At 43.0% G+C, this 26,088-nt stretch overlaps 1 pseudogene; it reads left to right on the forward strand.

Moving 5' to 3' along the window:
• LOC142424072 (uncharacterized) overlaps positions 1-26,088 on the forward strand; it is a 783,158-nt pseudogene that overhangs the window by 86,488 nt on the left and 670,582 nt on the right.

The raw sequence follows: 26,088 nt of genomic DNA on the forward strand, positions 1-26,088 counted from the left end.
GTAACAAAGGCCAATGTTATACTTCTGTTATATTCAGGGCCCTCGGGGTCTATAGGAGTGTAAGTACCATAAACCTCCCGGAGCCGTTATAAAAGGGTAGCCAGGGTTTCCTGCAGACACTGAAAAAACATTTCTAACTTTAGACAAAACTGTAGGGCATCTAGTGGCTCATTCAACCCTGCTAGCAGATACCGGTGTCAAGTGTCCAGAGCATTGGTGCCCTCTGAGGTATTTGGGTCCCATCTGGCTCTATTCTGTGGAAGTACATCCTCCATTTGGTCCTGATTTTTCGCTAAGATCCCACCCTCACCCCCACCCCCATTGGGGCCTATAATTCCATTCTGAGATTCCTGACAAATGCGACTTCATTCTTCCACTGTAAAGAAGACAATTAGTAATTGAAATTCATCGTCCCAAGTGGACAGCAGGGTTGAACACAGACTCTAAGACACTAATGAGAACCTGTGGTTTATCTGAAAATGGCAGATGATGGTTTTTCCTATTCTTTTGGGTCCTCTGTCCCGGGCAGAATGGGGACATTGTGAGAGGCCCACTATGGGTGTGTAGAGGAGACAAAGCCTTTCTTTTGATTCCAAAGGAGTCCATGGGGTGATCCCTCCTTACAAGGGTTCAACATAAGGTAGAGGAATGTCAGACTCCTCAGGAAGTGTTTTAAAAAGGCCGTGAGTGGGAGCAACTGAGTGGTTGAGAGGACTAGCACTATGGGACCCAAAATAATGTGACCCCAAAACATGAAGGAGAGCCAGCAGGAGGTTCTGGAAAGGAGTCCACTCCACCAGGGCAGCCACTGCCAATCCAAGGGCTAAGAACAATACAAGGGAAAACAACAACGGGACAAGGAAGGAGACAGGACAATCACGATGGGACCATTAGAAAACACCAAAACCACATCATAACAGCCAGACTCTTCAAGGGAACTCTCATTAAAGAGTATACCTTAGAGAGTTAAGACTGCAGGTTGTCCTCCATCACCCTCCCCCTGTTCCCAAGTCCCGATTGACTAGTTCCAAAACAGAAAGAAAATAGATCTTTACATCGGAGTTGAACCAGGTAGACTCCAAACAAAGATTTTGGATGAGCGTCTCCTGGGCGTTTCCTGGTATTCTCCTTGCCGGGAACAGCTTTCTGGCTGAGACTATATTCCAAGCAACACAGGATTTCCTCACTGGGCATCCAAAATGTTGCATATTGGGAGAAATTAATAACCACTATAATGCCACAGATGTCCAAATTGGGAGTCCTTTTTATACCCAGGACCACTGGGAGGACTCGTATCTATCTCAAAAATTCCCCGAGGACCCGAACAATATTCAGGTGGGGCTTATAAGGACAAAACCACAGCTGGTTTGGTAGCAGGACAGTGGGTGAGTGGGGGTGTGGAGGGTGTTGAGGGGTTAACATTGCTTCCGGAAAGGTCTTTAGAGAAGCTAAGAAGAGTGTTAATCTTTGCCTAACTTTGTGAGACACAAAAGGGAACATTTGGAGAACAGGGGGATGTTGACATTTGGGTAATAATATACTGTGAAACACATCTTGGGGAAGTGGGGAGAGAGAGGTTACATGCTTTAGGAATGAGAGATGCCTGGACAGCCTTGAAGGTTTTAAAATGGGACCACACGAGTGAAACCTTGGAGAGGTTCTTACAGTACCAACAAGAATTCGTGCCTGGGCAGTATCACCGGATTCACTGTGAGACAAGATAGAGGGGTTTATCTCAGGGTCACTGCTAAAGAGAATTTCTAGCTAAATGTGTTAGTCTAGGTGGACTAGAGAATCAAATCCAGAGACACTCATAGAGCAAAGAGTAATTGTATCTAAAGGAAACACCCCAGCCTTGTCCAGATCATGTCCATAAGTCCGATATTAGTCCATATGTCCGATACCAGTTCATAAGTTCTTCTTCAGACACATGCAACACATGCAAAGGTAGATCACAGGCCAGCGGGTTGAAATTCTTGTGGATGCAGTGGCGGTGGAAGAATCTCAGCATGGGTGTGGGTCTCCCAGTGACTTCTCAAGCTCCAAGCTCTGACTCCATCAGTGTATCTCCCTGAGGCTTGTCTGCAGGAAGATGAAGCAGATAGTGGAAGCAGAGAGTGTATCAGGCCTCTAGTGAGCTACTTATCTCTTGTTGCATCTCTAAATGAGGTCATCAAGCTGCAACCTGATTGACAGGTTAGACTTCACCCCTATAAACTATTTAACAAGTTGACAGGAAATCATGTAACTACCACTCTAAGTTACATGAAATAAAAATATATAATGATCCCAACTTCATTATATTTCCATCATTAAATAAGGGGGCCCTAAAGGGGGGTTTTATTCTGTTCTATAGGGCTGCTATGATTTGGAATAGATTCCATAACAATGGGGTCTTTGGGGAGCCACATCTTTCTTTCTATATATATATATTGCAATCCAGATACTGAAATATTGGGTTTAAACAGGTTTATAGGAATTATAATTAAAATTATTTTTAAAATAATGAGGGCTTGACTCTTGGAGTTCTCCCTCTTTCATCCCCCAGTCTTAATCTTCATTTTCTCATATCTATGAGATCTGTTTAGGATGGAAATATTCGTGGTTGATGATCAGAAAGAACTTAGTAGGAACTCAATATATTTGAGAATAGGGTGAGAATTCCCGTGGTAATCTGTTTTTCTTTTCTTTGCTTAAATCTATTTTCAAGAAAGAAACTGGATTATGTAGATGACAATGAGGATCACAGTCACTTTTGATATTTGTACTACAAACAGATAATATTAGTTTCTTCTTGCAAGCCTACAGTGAGGAGAAAATTTAGAGAAAAAGAAAAACTGTTCCTGGCGATGCTGAGAGCTATGAGTAGAAGCCCTAATTCCAACAGGAAATTCTCCCTGTCATTCATCTGTGCCTGCACAGGGCTGTGTCCCCATAGTCAGTGGGTCCTGGGCAACTCGTGCTGCCCAAGGTCTTCCCAAAACAGAAGAGGAAATGTATACCCCAGTAGCAAAGAGGCACAGGGTAGAAATCTGTGATCAGTTATCTGTGATTTCTGTGGATGCAATTTGAGCCTAAGAATAGAAGGTCTGTTGTCTCTCTCGTCCCACTCTTTTATAAATACTCACAACTACTAAAGGAAACAAACAAACAAAACTAACGAAGTTATAAACCATCATATTATCAGGATAGTTTTGGAGAGTAATACTGAAAAAATAAATCTGAGACCCATCCTTTTCCTGCGGAAAATAGGGACTGACAAATATTCCCAAATACAACAAGAAATTAGTCCTGAAATGCCATTTCCACCTGGCCCTGGGTTATGGTGCTTTCAGGGTCTTGAGGACCCCTGGAGCTCAATCTCCTTTCTGCAGGGGAGGTTTGTGTCTGGACTCATCCTGACTTCCCTTCACTATGTCTCTTGAACAATAATACATGATGTGTCCTCGGTTTTTAGGCTGTCCACCTGAAGAAACTCTGTGTTCCTGGAGTTGTCACTAGGAGGTGGTGAATCAACCCTTTATGGAGTTTGTGTAGTACATGTAAGTACTACCATCCCCACTACTGTTTGAGAACAACCTGGGCTCTTCCCTGGAGCCTGTTGGATTCAATCCATGCTATACCTACTGAAGGTCAATCTAGAGGCTTCATAGGAGTGTCTTAGAGACCCCACAGGCTGCCTCAAGTCTTCCCCAGACTCCAACAGTTGCACCTTACACTGCACACCTGAAAACTCAGAGATGTTCTGTTCAAGAAAACCATCACACACATCTACTAGTGCCCACTCACACATACTTGCTGTCCACAAAATGACCTGTTAAAATCCCACAGGGAAAACCTAGCTCAGCAAAGACTCCATGGTTTTTGTCTGTGTTCTTTTCTGATCACTTAATGGAGACATTTTGGGATTCTAGCACTGGGGTGCCTCTCGCAGAGCAGTAAGTTTGGGCTGCACTGGTTGTCATCAGCAGAGGGAGGGAATTATTTGCATGTTGGGAATCTGGAAAGCTACTATTCCACAGTAGGAAAGCCACCTCTTTGGTTAAGTTAGATATAAAATCCAAGTACATTATCCTGCTTTAAATATCTTTCCCACAGATTCTCCCCTAACAGCTATATTGTCTTAGAGTGAGCCCATGGTTGATTTTATCTCCCTACATACAGCAGGAGACATCCTGTTGTTATCCCTTCCACCTTGTCACAGAGCCCCAATCATACCTTTCCCCCGATGCAGGTATTAGCTTTCCTCAACTGTGAGCTCAGGGACCTTACTATAGCTTCCATACACCTTGTGACATATGTACTACGGAATATGCATGTATTATGGCTACCTGTAAGTATCCCACGATAGTATAAAATGCTCTCTTCTCATCTTCCAGTTCCACGTGGACCATCAAGAGGGGCTGAGGAGAGCATGCTACCATGAAATGCTGTCCGGAGCCATGAGGCCCGGCCATTGCTTGGAATTTATTAGGACCTGCTTGGAGCCATGAGGCTTGGCCATTACTTGGAATTTATTAGCCCGAACTCTGGGCATTCTTCTACCCCAGCCTACGTGACAGAGCACTGCAGCTGTAAAGCTTGAGCAAACAAGGGGTGATGCTCTTTAGATAAGCACCCATGCCCGGCATCCCCTTGATTGGGCAAAAGATCGTCTTCCCCTATGCTTGATTTGCATGTACATGCCACTCCTCTGTGTACCTAATTGAAGACTGTAAGCCCTTACTGACTCACGGGCAGGGCACGCTCCCCTGAACTCCCTGATTGGCCTGTTGCCAAGGTAGCCTAGTTTGCATGTGCGGCTGAGGCTTCCCCCCTTTGCTGGCCGTTATAAGCTGTGACTCTTTGTTCATTAAAACAGGACTTGATCAGGATATTGTCTTGTCCTCATTCTCTGTGCCTCTTGTAGCCCCCCAATTCCCACTCTCTCCTCCAGGATTCACGTTGAATGTCCCGCGGGATGGGACAAAATGTGTCTGACTCCTTTATTGTACTCTCTCTCCGATCTTCATATTTACAATGATCTTCTTATACTATAACCACACCGTTGGGCCTATTGACCCTTCGGTTGTTAGAGGCTGGTTTCTTCTAACACAGGTCCATTCCTATATTGTCATATATATGAAGTTGCATGACTTATGACAGGGTCATTCCAAGAGCAGTTAAGAAGTACAGGCAGAGAGCTCCTTAAAGGCAATGATGGTGAGACTTCCTCTTACACAATTCAAATGTCTCAGTTCTTCTTCGGTCTTCCTTATTCAATGTCCAACATTCACTTGTGTATGAGACAACTGAAAATACCAAGGTTTTGGCCATTTGTACCTTATTCTTCAAAGTAGCATCTCTGCTTTTCAATACTCTAAAGAGGGAGTGTGCAGCAGATTTCCCTATTGGAACTAATCTTTTGAGTTCTTGACCATTGCTTGCATGGGCATTGAATATGGATCAAAGTAAGTCAAAATTCTTGACTACTTAAGTCTTCTCTCCATTTGTCCTGATGTTACCAATTGGACTAGTTGTGGGGATTTTAGGCTTCTTTACGGTGAATGGTAACCATACTTAAGCCCACAATACGTGATCTTCATAAGCACATGCTTCAAGTCTTCCTCATTTTCAGCATGCAAGGTTGAGTCACCTGCATATTGCAATGTACTAGTAAGTTTTCCTGTAATACCAATGCCATATTCTTCTACTCATGGGGTCATAATGGGGAGCAGGTGATGTTTACCCTTATGAAGCCCATATGGACTGGGCCATGTTTGTTACTAAACATGTTGAGGTGAGCTCACTTGAGTTGGAGCAATACTATCATGCAAAATCTTGCCTGATCTCTTCTGGAACCAGAACAGGGGTGTGGCATGTAGCTCAGTGAGAAATAATGCAGACGGGTCAGGGAATGTTGCCCCAACAGACTGGACTGGGAAAAGCTCCTAATTTTTTGGTTTCTTTAACCTTTTTATTAGGGACTCATACAACACTTATCACAATCTATACATACATCAATTGTGTAAAGCACATTTGTACATTCATTGCTGCAAGCTTTTCTTTCTTCTTGTGCTTTGTTTTGTTGTCATTGGTTTGTTGTTTTGTTGTATATTGTTGCTTGCTTTTGTTCTGTCTTGTTTTTGTACATGTTATTTTCTCCTCAGGTTTGTCTAAATAAGATAGGCTGGATGAACAATCTGGAGGAGAAAACAACAGGACCGACAGTTCTGGGGGGACATGGTAGAGGAGGAGGTGGGGGAAATGTAGTGATGTTAACAAACCCAGGGACAAGGGAACAACTAGTGATCCAAATCAGTGGTGAGGAGGGTGTGGGAGGCCTAGTAGGGCATGATCAAGGGTAATGTAACCAAGAAGAATTGCTGAAACACTGGTAGGGAGTGCGCATGATAGTGAGACAGGAGGAAAGTCAAAGGAAATAGAGGAAAGAGCTGGGGGTTAAAAGGCATTTATAGAGGTCTTGATAAAGATGTGTACATATGTAAATATATTTATGTATTAGCATGGGAAAGTAGGAACAAGGTACCCACCAAAGTTCCAAGGCAGAGTCACCATGACCAGGGAAACATCCAAAAGTACAGCCTACATGGAGCTGAATGGTCTGAGGTCTGAGGACACGACCATGTATTGCTGTATGAGGGAAACCCAGTGAGATAACCCAATGATATTACTCAGTGAGAAAGCAGTGCTGGGCTCACAGGAGACAGAGTCAACCAAGGTATACAGGCTGCCAGATTTTCAGTTGGGTAAACAAGGGGACAAAAAGAAAAGAGCATGTATTCACTCAAGGTGTTTGAGGCGGTCCCTCATGCATGTTCCCCAAAAGCAAAATTTAGGGATGTGGAAGAGGCACAATGATCCCATACTGATTTATTGATTTTCCCAGTGGGAAGAAGAGCCTAGGATCCAGTTGGAGCCAATGAGCTAGGGAGCAAAGCAGTTCCTATATGCAAGGGTTTATTCCAAGTAAAATGTACGTACATATGTTTGGTGAATCGGTGGATTGTTGCAAACAAGTTGTCTCAGCAATACAGTTGTCTTAGTTTCCTTAGAGAGCCTTAAAAAAAGAAAGAAAAGTAAGGTATGTGTTTTGTAGGGTGTGGAGGAAAAGCATTTTGAACTGAAAGCTATTATCATGTATTTTAAAAATTCAAGGGGATATCCCATGTCACTGGAACTTTGGATGCTCAATATAAAATTGTGGCTTTTAGATGAATCCAGTATTTTATGGAAGGTCTGCAAGATCTCAAAGAAGAATTAAAAGTGGAGACGTCACATCAGAAGTTTATGGACACTGGAGTGACTGGTTTTATTTTTGTTTGTTTATTTATTTCCTTATTATTGCACAGAGTTTATATTGTGTTATTTCTGGGTGGGCATATGGTTATCATGGGTGATAAGGATTAATCCTTGTAAGAAAACTGAAAATTGCATTGGTGAGTAAAATTTCAAGGACGATTGACTTTACATAACAACACAGAGTAAATTGATAATGCTTTGAGAGCAGCGAAGGTTGTCCTAAGAAATTTTATTGTAAGAGATTCTGCCATGTTGGTTGAGGCTGGAAACTGTCCAAATATCCATTATTAGGAATCTGGATAAAGACCCTCTGGTAAATACACACAGTGGATACCACGCATTTCTGAAAAACATGGATGGAATTTTGAAACACTGGCTATTTGAATCCATCCAGAGGTCACTCAGAAGAAAGGCCTGGTGTTATACTTCCAAACTCTCAGCCCTGGGAAACCAATGGAGCAGTGTTCTATGACAGAGAGGGGGTCGCCAAGAGTGCGCGCAGCTAGATTGCCACTTTTACCCCCTATTTTAACACAATTCAGGAGTCCTGGTGGAGGAATGGGTCTTAAATGAGGCTGCTAACAAAATGGTCAAAAATATATAACCATTGGCCTCTATCTCAGGAGAAAGGAGAGGTCTGCAACTCCCATAAAAGTATTCCAGCCACAAAAACATACACAAGGGAATTCTACCCTGTCCAATGGTGGCACTATAAGTCACCCTCAACTCGATGGCAGGGAGTGTTTTAGAGATGCACTTCCATCTGGGTTAGGCAGAAAGACTACATGCAACCTGGATCCACCCTGCTCAGATGTTTGGGACAACATTGAGGCAACTGCTAGGCTCAAATGAACACCACTGACTTCATGGAGACATGACCAGTGGCCAGGTAGCTAGCTCTCACCTCACCTATAGTTCTTTGCTCACTCCTGAAGCATGACTCACTATTTTCATGTGGATTGAAACCAAGGGAAAGGAATGTAACTCAAGCTTTCCATTTTCTGCTGTTAATGCTGTGACACTATGCAGGCTCTAGATTACATAGATGGTCTCCACCAACCAGGTTGCTGCTGCTGCTGCTGCCACTTAGGAAAGAATTTTATGAGCATTGCCTCGATGGCCAGTAGGGCTTGCTCCTCAGGGGACAGACTCTAGTCACCCTTCCATTAAGCCCCTTAGGTAATATTTTTCCTCCACAAGCCCTCACCTGGGAGATGGTTGAGGATGTCTACACTCATTGAGTTACAGCCTCAGCACCCCACAGGAGCCGTTCTACTCTATCCAAGAGGGTCACTAGGAGTCAACATGGACTCAAAGATAGTGAGTTTGGTTTTGTTTTGAGTCCTTACACAGCACACTTGTGTAAGTGGATAACAGGACAGGCTGCTAACTGTAAGGTCAACAGTTCAACCACCGGATGCTTCTATGGAAAAAGAGGAGGCTTTCTATTTCCACAAAGATCTGCAATCTCAGAAACCCACAGAGACAGCTCTACTGTGACCCATAGAGACACTAACCTCAATAGCAGTGATTTTTTAGTTGGGCCATCGATAGCAGTGATTTTTTAGTTGGGCCATCACACTGAGGAGCACAGGGGGTAGAGTGTGTTGTGCTTGCTAACTGCATGGTCAGCACTTTGAAACCAGCAGGACCAAGGTGAGGTTTTCCACTAAACACAAACTCTAGGGATCAGTTCTGCCCTGTCCACTTACTCACTATATATAATAATAGATTTAATAGCAATGGATGATTATAAAACTCAAACAGAAAACCTATTGGTGCAGGGGTTTAACATCTGGATGCTAACTGCAAGTTTGGTGTTAGAAAAGCACCAGACAACTCCCCAGGACAAAGATGAAGCTGGCTGCTCCCATAAAGAGTGGGGTTTCCAAATCTGTCCTGCAGATTCACTCTGAATCAGAAGTCTCAAAGAACAAGAAGGTGGCTATAAAGTAGAATCAGCAGGGTTATTGGGTAATAGGGACTGCAGGACACAGGGTACTAGGAATTTCAGAAGCCTGGGGATTTGGGTGGAGACACTGATTCAGGCCAATGTGACTTCAACCTGGCTACCAGTAAAGCAGGGGGAACCACTGTGAGAAGCTCTAGTGTTTTCATTGGTCTCGGTTGCCTGAATTCCACTCACCTGGAGCTTTTTTTTTTTTCCTTCAGTTTTAGCTTTGGATTCTGTGTCTTCTGTTCTGTAGGATAGTGTTTCTGGGTATTGACAGCTCTTTCTAGACTTTTGACAAAGTCTTAATCTGCATGTTTCAGGTCTGGTGCTGGCTGCAGTTTTGTCTATGGGAGGGAGAGGGGCACAGAATCACAGGGTCTATTCAGATGTTCTATGTGTCCTACTGTAGAAGTCAGACAGAACAATCTGGCTACTGTAGTTGCCATCCACTGGGACTGACTTTTGGTTGCATTAGAAGAACGATAGGGATAAAAGTGATGCAAACACAAGCAAGTATTTTTAATATATTGATGCCTCCAGACTCCAGCCTGGACAATGATCCTTTCTGGGGACTTCACATATAGTCTCCCCTGACTCCAAAACAGTTCTGAGTAGTCGGTTATTGTGACTGAGTTGGAGGGCTCACTGCCTAGATATCACACTTCCTTGGTCTGCATGAGGGCTATTCCACCTCAAGCGGTGTCTTAGTGTGCCTGAATCAGTGTTTCCACCAAAATCCCTAGGCACCTGAAGTTCCTAGTACCCTGTGTCCTGCACTCCCTTTTACCCAATAACCCTTGTGTTTATACTTTATAACGACCTTTTCATTTGTGGAGATTAAAAAAATTATTTGTTATTAAATAATGCGGTTTATGGAAATTGAAAAATTAAGCCATTAGAAACTTATTTGGCTAAAAAAAAAATAATGCCTGTTTGCAAGGAAATGTCTGGATAGGCTGAGTGGAAAATAATAGAGCCGGTTCAAAGTTGGCAGCCAAGCACTTGCTTCATTGAATGTGTGTCACTATCCACTGTGTTGGAAGTATATTTGCATTATAAAACAGGTTCCTGAAAGGTTCCCAAATCACTATTCCAAGGATTGAAACCATATTTTCCCGCATTCCATTTAGCCTTCCAGATCATTCTAGCTTTTTAAAAACAGGTCAATTTCACATTCATTTCATCAGCCCACAACTGAATTGGCTCATATCCGTTCAAAGACCCAGAAAACACAATCTCTTAGTTGTGTTGTATTAAAGTAATGATGAGCTGCATTATGACCATCTCCTGGAGTTATCTTTACAGGTGAGATATGTGAAACTGTTTGAATTACAATAGTACGGAAGTAAAAGTAATTTTACACTGTGAGAAGCTCTATTGTTTTCATTGATCTCGGTTGTCTGAATTACATTCACCTTGAGCTTTTTTTTTTTTCACCTGTCGCTTTTGATTCTATGTCTTCTCTTCTGCAGGCTAGTTTTTCTAGATATTGTCAGCTCTTTCTGGACTTGTGACAAACTCTTTGCCTGCAGGTTTGGGGTCTGGTTTTGGCTGCAGTTTTGTCTAAGGGAGGGAGAGGGCAACAGAATCAAAGAGCCTTTTCAAATGGTCTATTTTTGTTACTGGAGATGTCAGACAGAACGGACTGTTCACTGTAGTTGCCATCCTCCCTGGGACTGAGATTTGGTTGCAGGAGACGAATGATAGAGATAAAAGTGATGTAAACACAAGCAAGTATCTTTAATACTTTGATCCCTCCAGAATCCAGGCTGAACATTGATCCTTTGTGGGGTCTTTACATACAGTCTCTCCTGACTCCAAAACAGTTCTGAGTAGTCGGCGATTATCACTGAGTAGGAGGGCTCACTGCCTAGATGTTAAACTTCCTAGTTCTGCATGAACGCTCTTCCAACTCGAGCGGTGTCTTAGTGTGCCTCAGTTTCCTTGTTTGGAAAATGTGATTGATAATTCTCCCCACATCTTCCACTTTGTGGTTAGTCAATTAAATAACTAATCACACCTATGGGTTATTTAAAGTGAAGGGGCTTGGCTACTAAGCAAAAGACTGGCTATTTGAATCCATCCAGAGGTCACTCAGAAGAAAGACCTGGTGTTATACTTCCAAACTCTCAGCCCTGGGAAACCAATGGAGCAGAGTTCTATGACAGACAGGGGGTCGCCAAGAGTGCGCGCAGCTAGATTGCCACGTTCACTCCCCCTATTTTAACACAATTCAGGATGCCTGGTGGAGGAATGTGTGTAAAACGGGGCTGCTAACAAAATGGTCAAAAATATATACCATTGGCCCCTTTCTCAGGAGAAAGAAGAGTTCTGCTACTCCCAGAAAAGTGTTCCAGCCACCAAAACATACACAGGGTCAATTATACCCTGTCCCATGGTGGCACTATAAGTCACCCTCAACTCGATGGCAGTGAGTGTTTTAGAGATGCACTTTCATCTGGGTTAGGCAGCAAGACTACATGCAACCTGGATCCACCCTGCTCAGATGTTTGGGGCAACATTCAGGCAACTGCTGGGCTTAAAACAACACCATTGTCTTCATGGAGACGTGACCAGTGGCCAGGTCTCACCTCACCTATAGTTCTTTGCTCACTCCTGAAGCATGACTCACTATTTTCATGTGGATTGAAACCAAGGGAAAGGAATGTAACTCAAGCTTTTCATTTTCTGCTGTTAGTGCTGTGACACTATGCAGGCTCTAGATTACATAGATGGTCTCCACCAACCAGGTTGCTGCTGCTGCTGCTGCTGCCACCTAGGAAAGAATTTTATGAGCATTGCCTCGATGGCCAGTAGGGCTTGCTCCTCAGGGGACAGACTCTAGTCACCCTTCCATTAAGCCCCTTAGGTAATATTTTTCCTCCACAAGCCCTCACCTGGGAGATGGTTGAGGATGTCTACACTCATTGAGTTACAGCCTCAGCACCCCACAGGAGCCGTTCTACTCTATCCAAGAGGGTCACTAGGAGTCAACATGGACTCGAAAGTAGTGTGTTTGGTTTGGTTTTGAGTCCTCACACAGCACACTTGTGAAAGTGGATAACATGACAGGCTGCTAACTGTAAGGTCAACAGTTCAAACCACCGGATGCTTCTATGGAAAAAGAGGATGCTTTCTATTTCCACAAAGATCTGCAATCTCAGAAACCCACAGAGACAGCTCTACTGTGACCCATAGAGACACTAACCTCAGACCTGAATCAGTAGCAATGATTTTTTAGTTGAGCCCTCACACTGAGAAGCACAGGGGGTAGAGTGTGTTGTGCTTGCTAACTGCATGGTCAGCACTTTGAAACCACCAGGACCAAGGTGAGGCTTTCCACCAAACAGAAACTCTAGGGATCAGTTCTGCTCTGTCCACTTGCTCACTATATATCGGAACAGATTTAATAGCAGTGGATGATTACAAAACTCAAACAGAAAACCTATTGGTGCAGGGGTTTAACATCTGGATGCTAACTGCAAGTTTGGTGTTAGAAAAGCACCAGACAACTCCCCGGGACAAAGATGAAGCTGGCTGCTCCCATAAAGACCCGCTTCCTTGGAAATCCCAGAGTTCCTTCTGTGTCCTGCAGAGTCACTCTGAATCAGAAGCCTCAATGAATGAGAAGGTGGCTATAAGATAGAATCAGCAGGGTTATTGGGTAATAGGGACTGCAGTACACAGGGTACTAGGAATTTCAGAAGCCTAGGGATTTGGGTGGAGACACTGATTCAGGTCAATGTGACTTCAACCTGGCTACCAGTAAACCAGCGTGAACCACTGTGAGAAGCTCTAGTGTTTTCATTGGTCTCTGTTGTCTGAATTCCACTCATCTGGAGCTTTTTTTTTTTTCTTTCACTTGTAGCTTTTGATTCTGTGTCTTCTTCTCTGCAGGCTAGTTTTTCAGGGTATTGAAAGCTCTTTCTAGACTTTTGACAAAGTCTTAATCTGCATGTTTCAGGTCTGGTGCTGGCTGCAGTTTTGTCTATGGGAGGGAGAGGGGCACAGAATCAAAGGGTCTATTCAGATGTTCTATGTGTCCTACTGTAGAAGTCAGACAGAACAGTCTGGTTACTGTAATTACCATTCCCCTGGGACTGAATTTTGGTTGCATGAGAAGAATGATAGGGATAAAAATGATGTAAACACAAGCAAGTTTCTTTAATATATTGATGCCTTCAGACTCCAGCCTGGACACTGATCCTTTCTGGGGACTTTACATACAGTCTACCCTGACTCCAAAACAGTTCTGAGTAGTCGGTCATTGTGACTGAGTTGGAGGGCTCACTGCCTAGTTATCACACTTCCTTGGTCTGCATGTTGGCTATTCCATCTCAAGCGGTATCTTAGTGCATCTCAATCAGTGTTTCCACCCAAATCCCTAGGCTTCTGAAGTTCCTAGTACCCTGGGTCCTGCAGAACCTTTTACCCAATAACCCTGGTGTTTATAATTTGTAACCACCTTTTCATTTGTGGAGATTAAAAAATATATATTTGTTATTAGATAATGTGGTTTATGGAAATTGAAAAATTAAGCCATTAGAAACTTATTTGGCTTAAAAAAAATAATGCCTGTTTGCAAGGAAATGTCTGGGTAAGCTGAGTGTAAAATAATAGAGCCGGCTCAAAGTTGGCAGCCAAGCACTTGCTTCATTGAATATGTGTCACCATCCACAGTGTTGGAAGTGAATTGGCGTCATAAAACAGGTTCCTGAAAGGTTCCCAAATCACTATTCCAAGAATTTAAACCATATTTTCCCGCATTCCATTTAGCCTTCCAGATCATTCAAGCTTTTAAAAAAACAGGTCAATTTCACATTCACTTCATCAGCCCACAACTGAATTGGCTCATATCAGTTCAAAGACCCAGAACACACAATCTCTGAGTTGTGCTGTATTAAAGTTATAATGAGCTGTATTATGACCAACTGCTGGAGTTATCTTTGGAGATGAGATATGTGAAAGTGTTTGAATTACAATAGAACAAAAGTAAAAGTAATTTTACACTGTGAGAAGCTCTCTTGTTTTCATTGATGTCGGTTGTCTGAATTATACTCAGCTGTAGCTTTTTAAAATCTTTTTCACCTGTCGCTATTGATTCTATGTCTTCTCTTCTGCAGGCTAGATTTTCAGGATATTGATAGCTCTTTCAGGACTTGTGACAAACTCTTAGCCTGAGGGTTTGGTGTCTGGTGCTGGCTGCAGTTTTGTCTAAGGGAGGGAGAGGGCAACAGAATCGAAGAGCCCTTTCAAATGGTCTATTTGTCCAACTGGATATGTCATACAGAAGGGACTGTTCACTGTAGTTGCCATCCTCCCTGGGACTGAGATTTGGTTGCAGGAGACGAATGATAGGGATAAAAGTGATGCAAACACAAGCAAGTATCTTTAATACTTTGATCCCTCCAGAATCCAGGCTGAACATTGATCCTTTGTGGGGTCTTTACATACAGTCTCCCCAGACTCCAGAAAAGTTCTGAGGAGTCGGTGATTGTGAGTGAGTAGAAGGACTCACTGCCTAGATATCACACTTCCTAGGTCTGCATGAGGGCTATTCCACCTCAAGCGGTGTCTTAGTGTGCCTGAATGAATGTTTCCACCCAAATCCCTAGGCTTCTGAAGTTCCTAGTACCCTGTGTCCTGCAGTCCCTTTTACCCAATAACCCTGGTTTTTATACTTTATAACCACCTTTGCATTTGTGGAGATCAAAATAATTATTTGTTATTAAATAATGTGGTTTATGGAAATTGAAAAAATTAGCCATTAGAAACTTCAAACTGCTGACATGTAGATCTCAATGTAGATCTCAGCACAAAGCATAATCAGTATGTCAAAGGGGCTCCTTATAAAAATATTAATGCAGGAGAAATTATCATGTGAATCCCAAATTTTCCCCAAGTCATCAGATGTATGTCAAATATTTTCATTCCAGTGAGTGCTCACAATGTACATGTATATAATAATTTTAACTTCAAATGACCTGGAATATATAGTATATGTTTATATTGTTAGGTACCGAGTTGTCTCCACCTCCCAGAGATCCTATGTACAACCAGATGAAATATTGCCCGAAGTGCAGTATCCTCACAATCACTCCTCTGTTTGGACTCATCATTGCAGCCTTTGTGACAATCTATCCTTAGAAAGTCTCTCTTCTTCACTGACATTCCACTTTACCAAGCACACACCATTCCCCAGGTCTGGTACCTCCTAATGACATGCCAAAATCAGTGAGATAAAATCTTACTTGAATCCTTCCAAGTAACATCCAGGATGTGCTTATTCCAAGACAGAGTTGCTAGTCCTTTAGGCATCCCATGATGTATTTACTATTAGACTCTAACACTGTAACTCAAATGCATAAATTCGTCCTGTAGGATATTTGGCCATTCGTGGACTCACGATTCGTTTACATAACTCTGGCAGGTTTTTTGGCACTACAGTTAGTGTCCAGCATTAAAACTAAAATCACACAATGCATAGGGCAGCACCACACAATAAATACCCAGGGAGCAAAAAATTAGCAATAATGCAGTCATTGAAGAACTCTATATAATGTTTTAACACTGGCCAACCTGAAGGGAAATGTTCTCTTGCAGAATGTAAAGGCCGATTCATGTATGTCATACTTAGGTGAACTTGGAGTACAAAACTATGTGGTACAGCAATTAAATGCTCAAATGATAGCCAGAAGGTTGGAAGTTCAAAACCACCCAGTGACTCAGTTGGTTAAGGACCTGATAAACCTTCTCTGGTCTTTATCTCTCTCTCTCTCTTTTTTTTGGTTAGAACTCAGCAAAATAAAATTCAGGTTTATTGTTTGACAATATTGCTTCACACATATGTTAAACAGGCAAATAAATAAATAAACAGCAACTTCATAAAAAAAGAAGAAACCTTTATCTTTGGCCTTTTAAACCATCTCATACAAACTAACTACTGAAAGTACAGCTAAGTACATACACAAAAACGGTTACTGGAATGCTCGGAATAAGATTGCATTTTTTGTTGTCATTTCTGCTTTTTTTTCCCACAAGGTTTTTTTTTCCTCTTTTGAGATTATAACGAACATGGTCATACCACAAGTAAAGTCAGAAGTAGGACAGAGAACGCCCCAAAGGCTGGTTTGATTATATGAGATCCTTCAAAATGGCTGACCCCTAATAATATGTACAAAAATATAAAATGTAAATAAAAAATACAAATTTTCCTTTTTAAAGAACTTTTTAGAAAAAAAGCAGGGCATGGGAAGTTTAGGTTCTTTTTGCCTCCCCTGTTGCAAATTCACGGTGTGGTTTTGGTGGGGTGGTGAGCCTGAGGTGGCCAGGCGAGACTCTTACTTGAAGGTGACCGTGTTTAGATTCTGAGACTGCAAGTGGAGGGTGACTAGGCCACGGTGGCCTTGGTGATTTTGTTTTGCTGTTTTAAGTTGAACTTTTCCGTTTGCTGTCTAGTCATCCTCCTCGTCAGTCCTCTGCTTCTTGGTGTCCACATCGTCATCCTCAGCATCTTCAGCTGCCCGTTTGCCTGTAGCTGCCTCAGCCTCCTCTTCACCATCACCTTTCTCCTCTTCCCCACCTTCTTCCTCTTCTTCTTCTACCTCATTGTCAGCTTCCTGTTCCCCATTTTACTCCTTAGCAGGCGAGGGCCTCTCTTCCATTCTCCGACTCCTCCACAACCTCCTCCTCCTCCTCTAAGTCGTTGGTGGTGATCTCGGTGCAGGTGTCCACTGCCGCGTCTGGCGTGCTGGGGCACACTCACGCTGGTGATCTGGTGCTTCGGACGACAAGGAAAGACGAGTTCGGTGGCGGAGCAGGCGCTTGGCAGAGGTGGCTGCAAAGCGCGGAACCCGGGAACAATGCAGAGATGGCTTTTCAGAGCAGCCAGTGGGGCTCCAGTCATTTTTAAAGAAAAGAAAATCCTGTTCCTACAGTTCTTTCTCATGCAGGGTCACTGAGTCTGTAACAACCAACCTGCACCCAAATAACTTTGGATGTTTAAAGTTCTATAAATATGTAGATATTTGCTGCCAAATAATTATACAAGATACAGTGAACTTCAGCATAAGAACAATTATAATGACAATGTAGGCTGCTATGTATTTCTTTGGCCAGGTGTTTTCCCACATAAAATATATACCCTTTCAAAAAATGAAAATGAGCTGATTCCAGGAATCCAAGCGAAAGGTGAATTTTGAGAATGATGAGGGCAAGGAATGTATAAGGATACTTTACTCAATTGATGTATGTATGGATTGTGTTAAGAGTTGTATGAACCCCAATAAAATGATTTTTTTAATTTATAATTTTAATTAAAATCATTGGTAAAATTAAAATCATAGAAATACAAATTTCCAACACTCCTGCTATAAGTACAATTTCTTGAATGCAATGTAAGCCCATGTGTCTTAAAAATATTTACATCAATTGACTCACAGTTGAGCAAGAAAAAATAATATGTGCATATATTCACCCAACAAATGTATATGAGAATATAATACATACACCCACTCTTATGTGAGAGGAAAAATTTTAAATATCTATAAAAGGAGAAGTCAAACAGGCAAACTGGTAACAATTGGTGTTTTTAAATAAATCTGTAACACTTCTATAAATTTAAAATTGTTTCAAAGTAAAGAATTTTAAAGATTATATATATATATATAATAGCAGTTCTGGGGGGGCAAAGGGTATATATATACCCTTTGCCCCCCCAGCACTGCTATTCCACCTGAGAAGATGTGTTTTTATTTATCTGTCATGATGTTAAGCACCACAGAATCAGTTCCAGTTCTCAGTGATCCAGTGTACAACAGGGCTAAATAATGCCTAGTTCTATACCATAATCTCAATTAATATTGTTGAGCTCTTGTTAAAGCCACTGTGTCAATTCATCTCATGATGTGACTTATTATTTATTGGTCTCCCACTTTATCACGGATGATGGCTTTCTCAAGGGACTGGTATCAGAATAAGTTATCTAAAGTACTTGAAAGGAATTCTCACTGTCCTTGATTCTAAGGAACTCTCTGGCTATACTTCCTTCAAAACACATCTTTTTGTTTTGTCAGCCCATCCTATGGTACTTTCAACATCCTTTTTCAACACCATAAGTCAAAAATCACCATTTTCTATGGGCCCTTCTCATTCATAGTGCAGAGTACCTATTCATAAAACAGTATTGAAAATACTATGACTTGGATTCTCAAAGTGACATTTAAAAACCCTGTCATGTGGGGCTCTTGGTACAGTGATAGAAAGAGACATGGTGGTACTGTGGGATTAGTATGGGGTTGCTCACCGCAAGGTCAGGGATTCAAACAAGCCAACTGCTCCTTCTGAGTAAGATGAGGTGGTCTATTCCTGTAAATATTTACAGCCAGAAGCAGTTCTAATCAGTCTTATAGGGTTCATGTGAGTCAGAATAGATGTAATCACAGTGGGTTTGGTTTTTGTGGAAGAGATTGTTCATTTGCTAACTGTTGCTTGATTTACTGATTTTTCCTCAGTGCTGAAGATTATCTGGAGTATTCGTAGCTCTTAGATCTCACTATGAATAAATATTTTAATAATTTTATTGGGGCTCATACAACTCTTATCACAATCCACTCACACATGAATGGTGTAAAACAAATTTGTGCATTCATTGCCCTTTTTCTCAAAATAGTTGCTCTCCACTTAAGCCCTTGGCATCAGTGCCTCATTTTTCTCTCTTCCTCCCTCCCTCATGAACCCTTGATAATTCATAACTTATTATTTTGTCATATCTTACTTACACTGTCTGGCATCTCTCTTCACCCACTTTTCTGTTGTCTGTCCCCAGGGAGGAGGTTATATGTAGATCCTTGTAATCGGTTCCGCCTTTCTACCCTACCTTCCCTCCACTCTCCCAGTATCGGCACTTTCACCACTGACCCTTAAGGGATCATCTGTCCTGAATTCCCTGTGTTTCCAGTTCCTATATGTACCAGTGTACATCCTCTGGTCTAGCCAGATTTTTAAGGTAGAATTGGGATCATGAATGTGGGATGGGGAGAGAGGAAGCATTTAAGAACTAGAGGAAAGTTTTATGTTTCATCGTTGCTACACTGCACCCTGACTGGCTCATCTACTCCCTGCAACCCTTGTGAAAGGGATGTCCAGTGACCTACAGATAAGCTGTAGGTCCCCACTCCACACTCCCCCTCTATCACAATGATATGATTTTTTTTTCTTTGATTCCTGATAACTAATCCCTTCGGCACCTCGTGATCGCACAGGCTGGTGTGTTCTTCCATGCGGGCTTTGTTGCTTCTGCGCTAGATGGCCGCTTCTTTACCTTCAAGCCTTTAAGATTCTAGACATTATATTTTTTGACAGCTGGGCTCCATCAGCTTTCTTCACCACATTTACTTATGCACCGCTTTGTCTTCAGCAATCATGTCAGGAAGGTGAGCATCATGGAATGTCAATTTAATAGAACAAAGTATTCTTGCATTGAGTGAGTACTTGAGTGGAGGCCCAATGTCCATCTGTTCCCTTAATACTAAACCTAAAAATATATGCACATAGATAGATCTATTTCCCCTTCCTCATATAACTGTGAATAAATTAAAGCATGAATTAGTGGATGCATGTGTTTCAGTCAAATAAGACAGTTACTCTGAACTCTGATAATTTTATGATTGCCAAATTCAATGTAGGCCTATGGGTCACATCACTCCAATCTCTGACATCTGACCGCATCCAACTTGTTTCAGGTGACACTTCCTTGTAGAGCTGTGAGGCCTGTCCATTAATCTGGTGTTCATAGTCCCCACCTTTTATAATAGCCAGTAACACTCAAAGGCGAATGCGTGGTGTGGTTTTTTTATTTAAATGAGACAACCACCCCACCCCAATCAGCAGATTCCAGATCCTGCTGAGTCAGGAAGACTCTGATACAAAAACGTCTGCCTCCTTGTTCTTTCTCCTTCTGATGGTGCTGTAACTCACCTAGGTCAGTGGCAGGGAGATGCAGTGGGTCACAGCAGATTCAAAGACAGATGGGGCATTTAATGTTTGTTCTCTGAGACTCCAAGTGTCCTGTGCCAGCTGCCGCTACAAGAGCCAGGCCCTCAGGTGGTGAGACATTCACAGACTCTCACTCTCATCTTCACCATCACTGGGGACTCCATGTCCAGCTCTAGTGCTACTTGGAATTGAATCAGGCATCTCCATAAGAAATGCCTCTAGGGGACAAGAAGGACCCACTACAAGTCAAAGTGGGACAGAGATTACATGCCACCAGGCAAACATCGTGTAGTCATCAGCCCAGGCACATCCAAGAACCAGCTCTCCCTTCAGCTGAACTCCATGACCACAGAGGACATGCTGTGAATTACTGTGCAGGAGACACAGTGAGGGGAATTCAGAGTGAATTCCTGGACTGAAGGGGCATTCCGACCGGCAGGGGATCCTGGGACACAAACAGCACAGGCACAGGATGCCGGGCCTTTTCCATGTATGTATGGCACTTCTTTGAGGGCCCCTTGTAGATATACCTGAGTGTTAGAAAATATTATTGATACAAAACATAGAAATCTTTAATAAAACCCACAAATTATAAAGCTATTCTTTCCTTACAGTGTACACTGATATCTATGTAAGTCTGAAACCAAAGTTTTTCCTTTTTCTAACATTTTCTGAGGGCCTCAAATCACATTTTTAAAATGTCCTTTGCATTTGGGGAACAAAAATAAGCCTGAAGTAGAACATCATGGATACAGAGTGGATGAGGTAAGGTTTCCTTACATATGTTCACGACCAGCCAAATATTTTTTAAAAACTAACAATTTTAAATGCATATTAATCTTTGTTGTTGCTAGGTGACATGGTGTTTCTTCTGACTCCTCTTGCTTCCAGGAAACATTCTGGCTGTTCTTCCTCCAAGACAGATCTATATGTTCTTCTTGCACTCAATGGTGCTTTTAAATATCCTTTCCCAAAAGCATAATTTTCAGGTCGTCAATTTTCCTGTAGTCTTCCATACTCATTGTCCAACTTCCATGGGCATGTGAGGGACAGTAACATCATACTAGCTGGTAATATAGGTTCCCTGAGGCAGGTCTATAAATAGTCCTCGTGGTGCTGTGGGCTAAGTATTGAGTTGCTAGCCACAGCACTAGGATTTCAAATCCAGCAGCCAATCCTTGGGAGAAAGATGAAGTTATGTGCGCCTATAAATATTAAAAGCCCTGGAAACCCTAAAGAGCAGTTGTATTCAGTCACGGGGGTTTTCAATGAGTCTGAATTGACCCAATGGCGGTAGATTTAGGTTTTGAGGAAGAGATTGTGTGTTTACTTGCTTGCTTGCTTGTTTGTATGATTGATTTAGCGATTATTCTTTAGTGCAGAAGATTTCCTGGTGTGCGTGTGGCTCTCATATCTGGCAATGAGCAAATCAGTGGGTGAATGAGGCCTTGAATGTATTCAACCCACAAAGTACAGTACAATGAAATTCTCGTTAATTGAAGATTACAGGCATTTGGATCGGTGGAAGCTGCAAACTCAACCATGACTGTGAGCACCTTTGCTTCTAGCTCTTCCACCTGCCTGTCTCCAAGTGGCTTCAGGAACCAGCTCTGGAGAAACCTTCTTGTGTAGCTGTGACTCACAAGCTGTTCATGGTCCTCAGATTTCATACCAGTCAGGGACACTCACAGGCAAATATTAGTCATGGTTTAATGTTTAATGCAACTTCTCCACCAGGAGATCCATAGCCTACTTAGCCACGGCGACCTTACTTCAGAAATGTCTGTCTCCTTCTTCCTCCTCCTCATGGTGCTAGGTCTCCCATAAGGTCAGAGCCAGGAAGATGAAGTGGGTCACAATATATTCACAGTCAGGTGGAGTATTTAATGTACTTGTTTTTGTCTCCAGGTGGCCTGTCCCATTTGCAGCTGCAAGAGTCAGCCCCTCGGGTGGTGAGACCTTCACAGACACTGACTGTCACCAGCACCATCAGTGGTGACTCAGTCTGCAGCACCAGTTCTGGTTGGAACTGGATCAGGCAGTGCCCTGGGAGAGGTCTTGAATGGATGGCAAGGACCTACTACTACAGCTCAAAGTGGTACAGATTACTCGCCATCTCTTAAAGACTTTTTTCTGTTATCTGGCAATGATGGCCCAGCCCTCTTGGTGCCCACCCTACAATTTTTTCTTTGTTTTGTTTTGCGGGGAAGGGGATGGTGGAGAGCAGGTGTGTGAAATATGCTGCAATAAGTTCTCACCTTTGACGATACTCAGAAACCAATTTCTTTTTCTTTTGCCAAATTTGAGATTAGTTTTAGTAAAATGAATGCCACCCAAAATATAAGGTTCCTCCCCCACCCCATGCAGTGGTACAGTCAATTCAGCCTCTTCAAGTCATGGGAAGAAAGAAGTTTTGATTTAGAAGGTATCCCAGTGAGGAGACCATAATATTGCAAAATAGAATGTCTGTTATGTCATGTCTGAAATCAAAATGCATATAAATTTCATATTATTGATTTTAAATGTACACTCTGAGAAGTCATTTATACCTATTTTACATTAACTCAGGACTCAGGGTAACCATGGGAAACATCTGTTGCCCATCAGTAAATATCCAGAATAGCATTTTTCAAGCCTTAGGCCAGCCTTTGGAGGTCTTTGTTTAACAACTAGATTTTAATCACTAAAAGTTGCATAAAGAAGTGAAGACTCATATGGTAAAGAGGAAGATTGCGACACATACCAGAGGGACTCCGCAGAATCCAGCTCAGGAGTTGCCTAGAGGGAAATTCAACTTTGCTGGATCGCAGGAGGCGCATCATAAAGATAAGTAGGCACAGATCCACGGGGTTTTGAGGGGTTGGGGACTTTTGGCTTACCTCAGTGGAAGCCGGCTGGGGCTTGACCCTAGACCAGATGCTGTATCTACCGGAGCCTGGACCATTTGGAGCCTGTAGCAGGGCTTGGTCTCAGCACAGTCACAGTTTTCCCCTGCCTGCCTCAGGGCAGGGACAGGACCCTTGTGGCTCCACTGGCAGGGATGGGGTACAGCTACTTTGTTGCTTCTATTTGCATCTCTGTTCTATATTCCCACACAGCCTTGGAGGGCTGCGCAGGGGCTTTTTCAAGGCACAGCCACAGCTTGCCGCGCTGCGTGGTCTGAACAGGGACTAAACCCAAACCCCCACAGCTCCACAGGCAGGGATCAAGGTTCAGCTACACTGCGGCGTCTGTTAACATCTCGGCTCTCTGTCCCCGCACTTCTCTGGGAGCTGCTCAGCAGCTTTCTTGCGACTCTTCTTGGGGCTCAGCTGTGGACAGCCGCTGGGGCTTGGGGCAGGGAGTAAGCCCTTGCAGGTCCACAGGCAGGGATTGGAACACAGCTACATAGTTGCTTTTCCTTCCCTCACGTCCCTATACCCCTGCACAGTCTAGTCTCAATTTTTAATTTTTTTTTAAACATTTTATTAGGGGCTCATACAACTCTGATCACAGTCCATACGTATACATACATCAATTGTATAAAGGACATCTGTACATTCTTTGCCCTAATCATTTTCAAAGCATTTACTCTCCACTTAAGTCCTTTGCATCAGGTCGTCTTTTTGTTCCCCTCCCTCCCCGCTCCCCTCTCCCTTATGAGCCCTTGATAATTTATAGATTATTATTTTGTCATATCTTTCCCTATCCAGTATCTCCCTTCACCCCCTTCTCTGCTGTCCATCTCCCAGGGAGGAGGTCACATGTAGATCCTTGTAATCGGTTCCCCCTTTCCAAACCACTCACTCTCTACTCTCCTAGTATCGCCCCTCACCCCCTGGTTCTGAAGGTATCATCCACCCTGGATTCCCTGTGCCTCCAACTCCTGTATGTACAACCTCTGCTCTATCCTGACTTGCAAGATAGAATTCAGATCATGGTAGTTGGGGGTGAGGAAGCATTTAGGAACTGGGGTAAAGCTGTATTCTTCATTGGTGCTACATCGCACCTTGACTGACTCATCTCCTCCCCTAGACCCCTCTCTGAAGGGGTCTCCAGTGGCCTACAAATGGGCTTTGGGTCTCCACTCTGCACTTCCCCCTTCATTCACTATGGTAAGATTTTTTTTTAACAATTTATTGGGGCTCATACAATTCTTTTCACAGTTCATACATATACATACATCAATTGTATAAAGCACATCTGTACAGTCTTTGCCCTAATCATTTTTTTCTCTTTTCTTCTTTTACATTTTATTAGGGACTCATACAACTCTTACCACAATCCATACATATACATACATCAATTGTATAAAGCACATCCATACATTCCCTGCCCCAATCATTCTCAAGGCATTTGCTCTCCACTTAAGCCCCTTGCATCAGGTCCTCTTTTTTTTTTCCCCCTCCCTCCCCATTCCCCCCTCCCTCATATGCCCTTGGTAATTTATACATCGTTGTTTTGTCATATCTTGCCCTATCCGGAGTCTCCCTTCCCCCCTTCTCTGCTGTCCCTCTCCCAGGGAAGAGGTCACATGTGGATCCTTGTAATCAGTTCCCCCTTTCCAACCCACTCACCCTCCACTCTCCCAGCATCGTCCCTCACACCCTTGGTCCTGAAGGTATCATCCGCCCTGGATTCCCTGTACCTCCAACCCTCATATGCACCAGTGTACAGCCTCTGTCCTATCCAGCCCTGCAAGGTAGAATTCGGATCATGGTAGTTGGGGGGAGGAAACATCCAGGATCCGGGGGAAAGCTGTGTTCTTCATCGATACTAACTCACACCCTAATTAACCCATCTCCTCTCCTAAACCCCTCTATGAGGGGATCTCCATTGGTCGACACTTGGGCCCTGGGTCTCCACTCTGCACTTCCCCCTTCATTTAATATGATATATATATATATATACATACACATACATACATATATACATATATACACATACATACACACACTTATATCTTTTTTTTTGTTGCATGATGCCTTATACCTGGTCCCTTGGGCACCTCGTGATCGCACTGGCCGGTGTGCTTCTTCCATGTGGGCTTATTTGCTTCTGAGCTATATGGCCGCTTGTTCACCTTCAAGCCGTTAAGACCCCAGACACTATCTCTTTTGATAGCCGGGCACCATCAGCTTTCTTCACCACATTTGCTTATGCACCCATTTGTCTTCAGCGATCCTATCATGGAGGTGTGCAGTCAATGATATGATTTTTGTTCTTTGATGCCTGGTAACTGTTCCCTTTGGGACCACTCGATCACACAGGCTGGTGTGTTCTTCCATGTGGACTTTGTTGCTTCTGAGCTAGATGGCCGCTTGTTTATCTTCAAGCCTTTAAGACCCCAGTCACTATCTCTTTTGATAGCCGGGCACCATCAGCTTTCTTCACCACATTTACTTGTTCACCCACTTTGGCTCCAGCCGTTGTGTCGGGAGAGTGAGCATCATAGAGTTCCAATTTAATAAAAGAAGGTATTCATGCATTGAGGGAGTGTTTGAGTAGAGGCCAAGGTCCGTCCGCCACCTTAATACTTGACCTATAAATATAGACACATAGATCTATTTCCCCATCCTACTATATATATTTGCATGTACATGTCTTTGTCTAGACCTCCATGAATGCCCTTTGACTCCTAGCTCTTTCCTCCATCTCCCTTGACTTTCCTCCTGCCCTACTACCATGCTTCATTGCCACCTGGGCTAGAGTATACCTCTTCTCTAAGCAACCTTACCCTTGATCATTTCCCACCAGGCCTGCCACTCCCCCTTCTCTACCATTTGGGGTCCCATGTTTTTCCCTTGTCCCTGGGTTTGTTAACACCACTTCCTTACCCCCCTACCCCTCCACCCCAA

Source organism: Tenrec ecaudatus, chromosome 13, assembly GCF_050624435.1.
Source record: "Tenrec ecaudatus isolate mTenEca1 chromosome 13, mTenEca1.hap1, whole genome shotgun sequence".
NCBI lineage: Eukaryota > Metazoa > Chordata > Mammalia > Afrosoricida > Tenrecidae > Tenrec > Tenrec ecaudatus.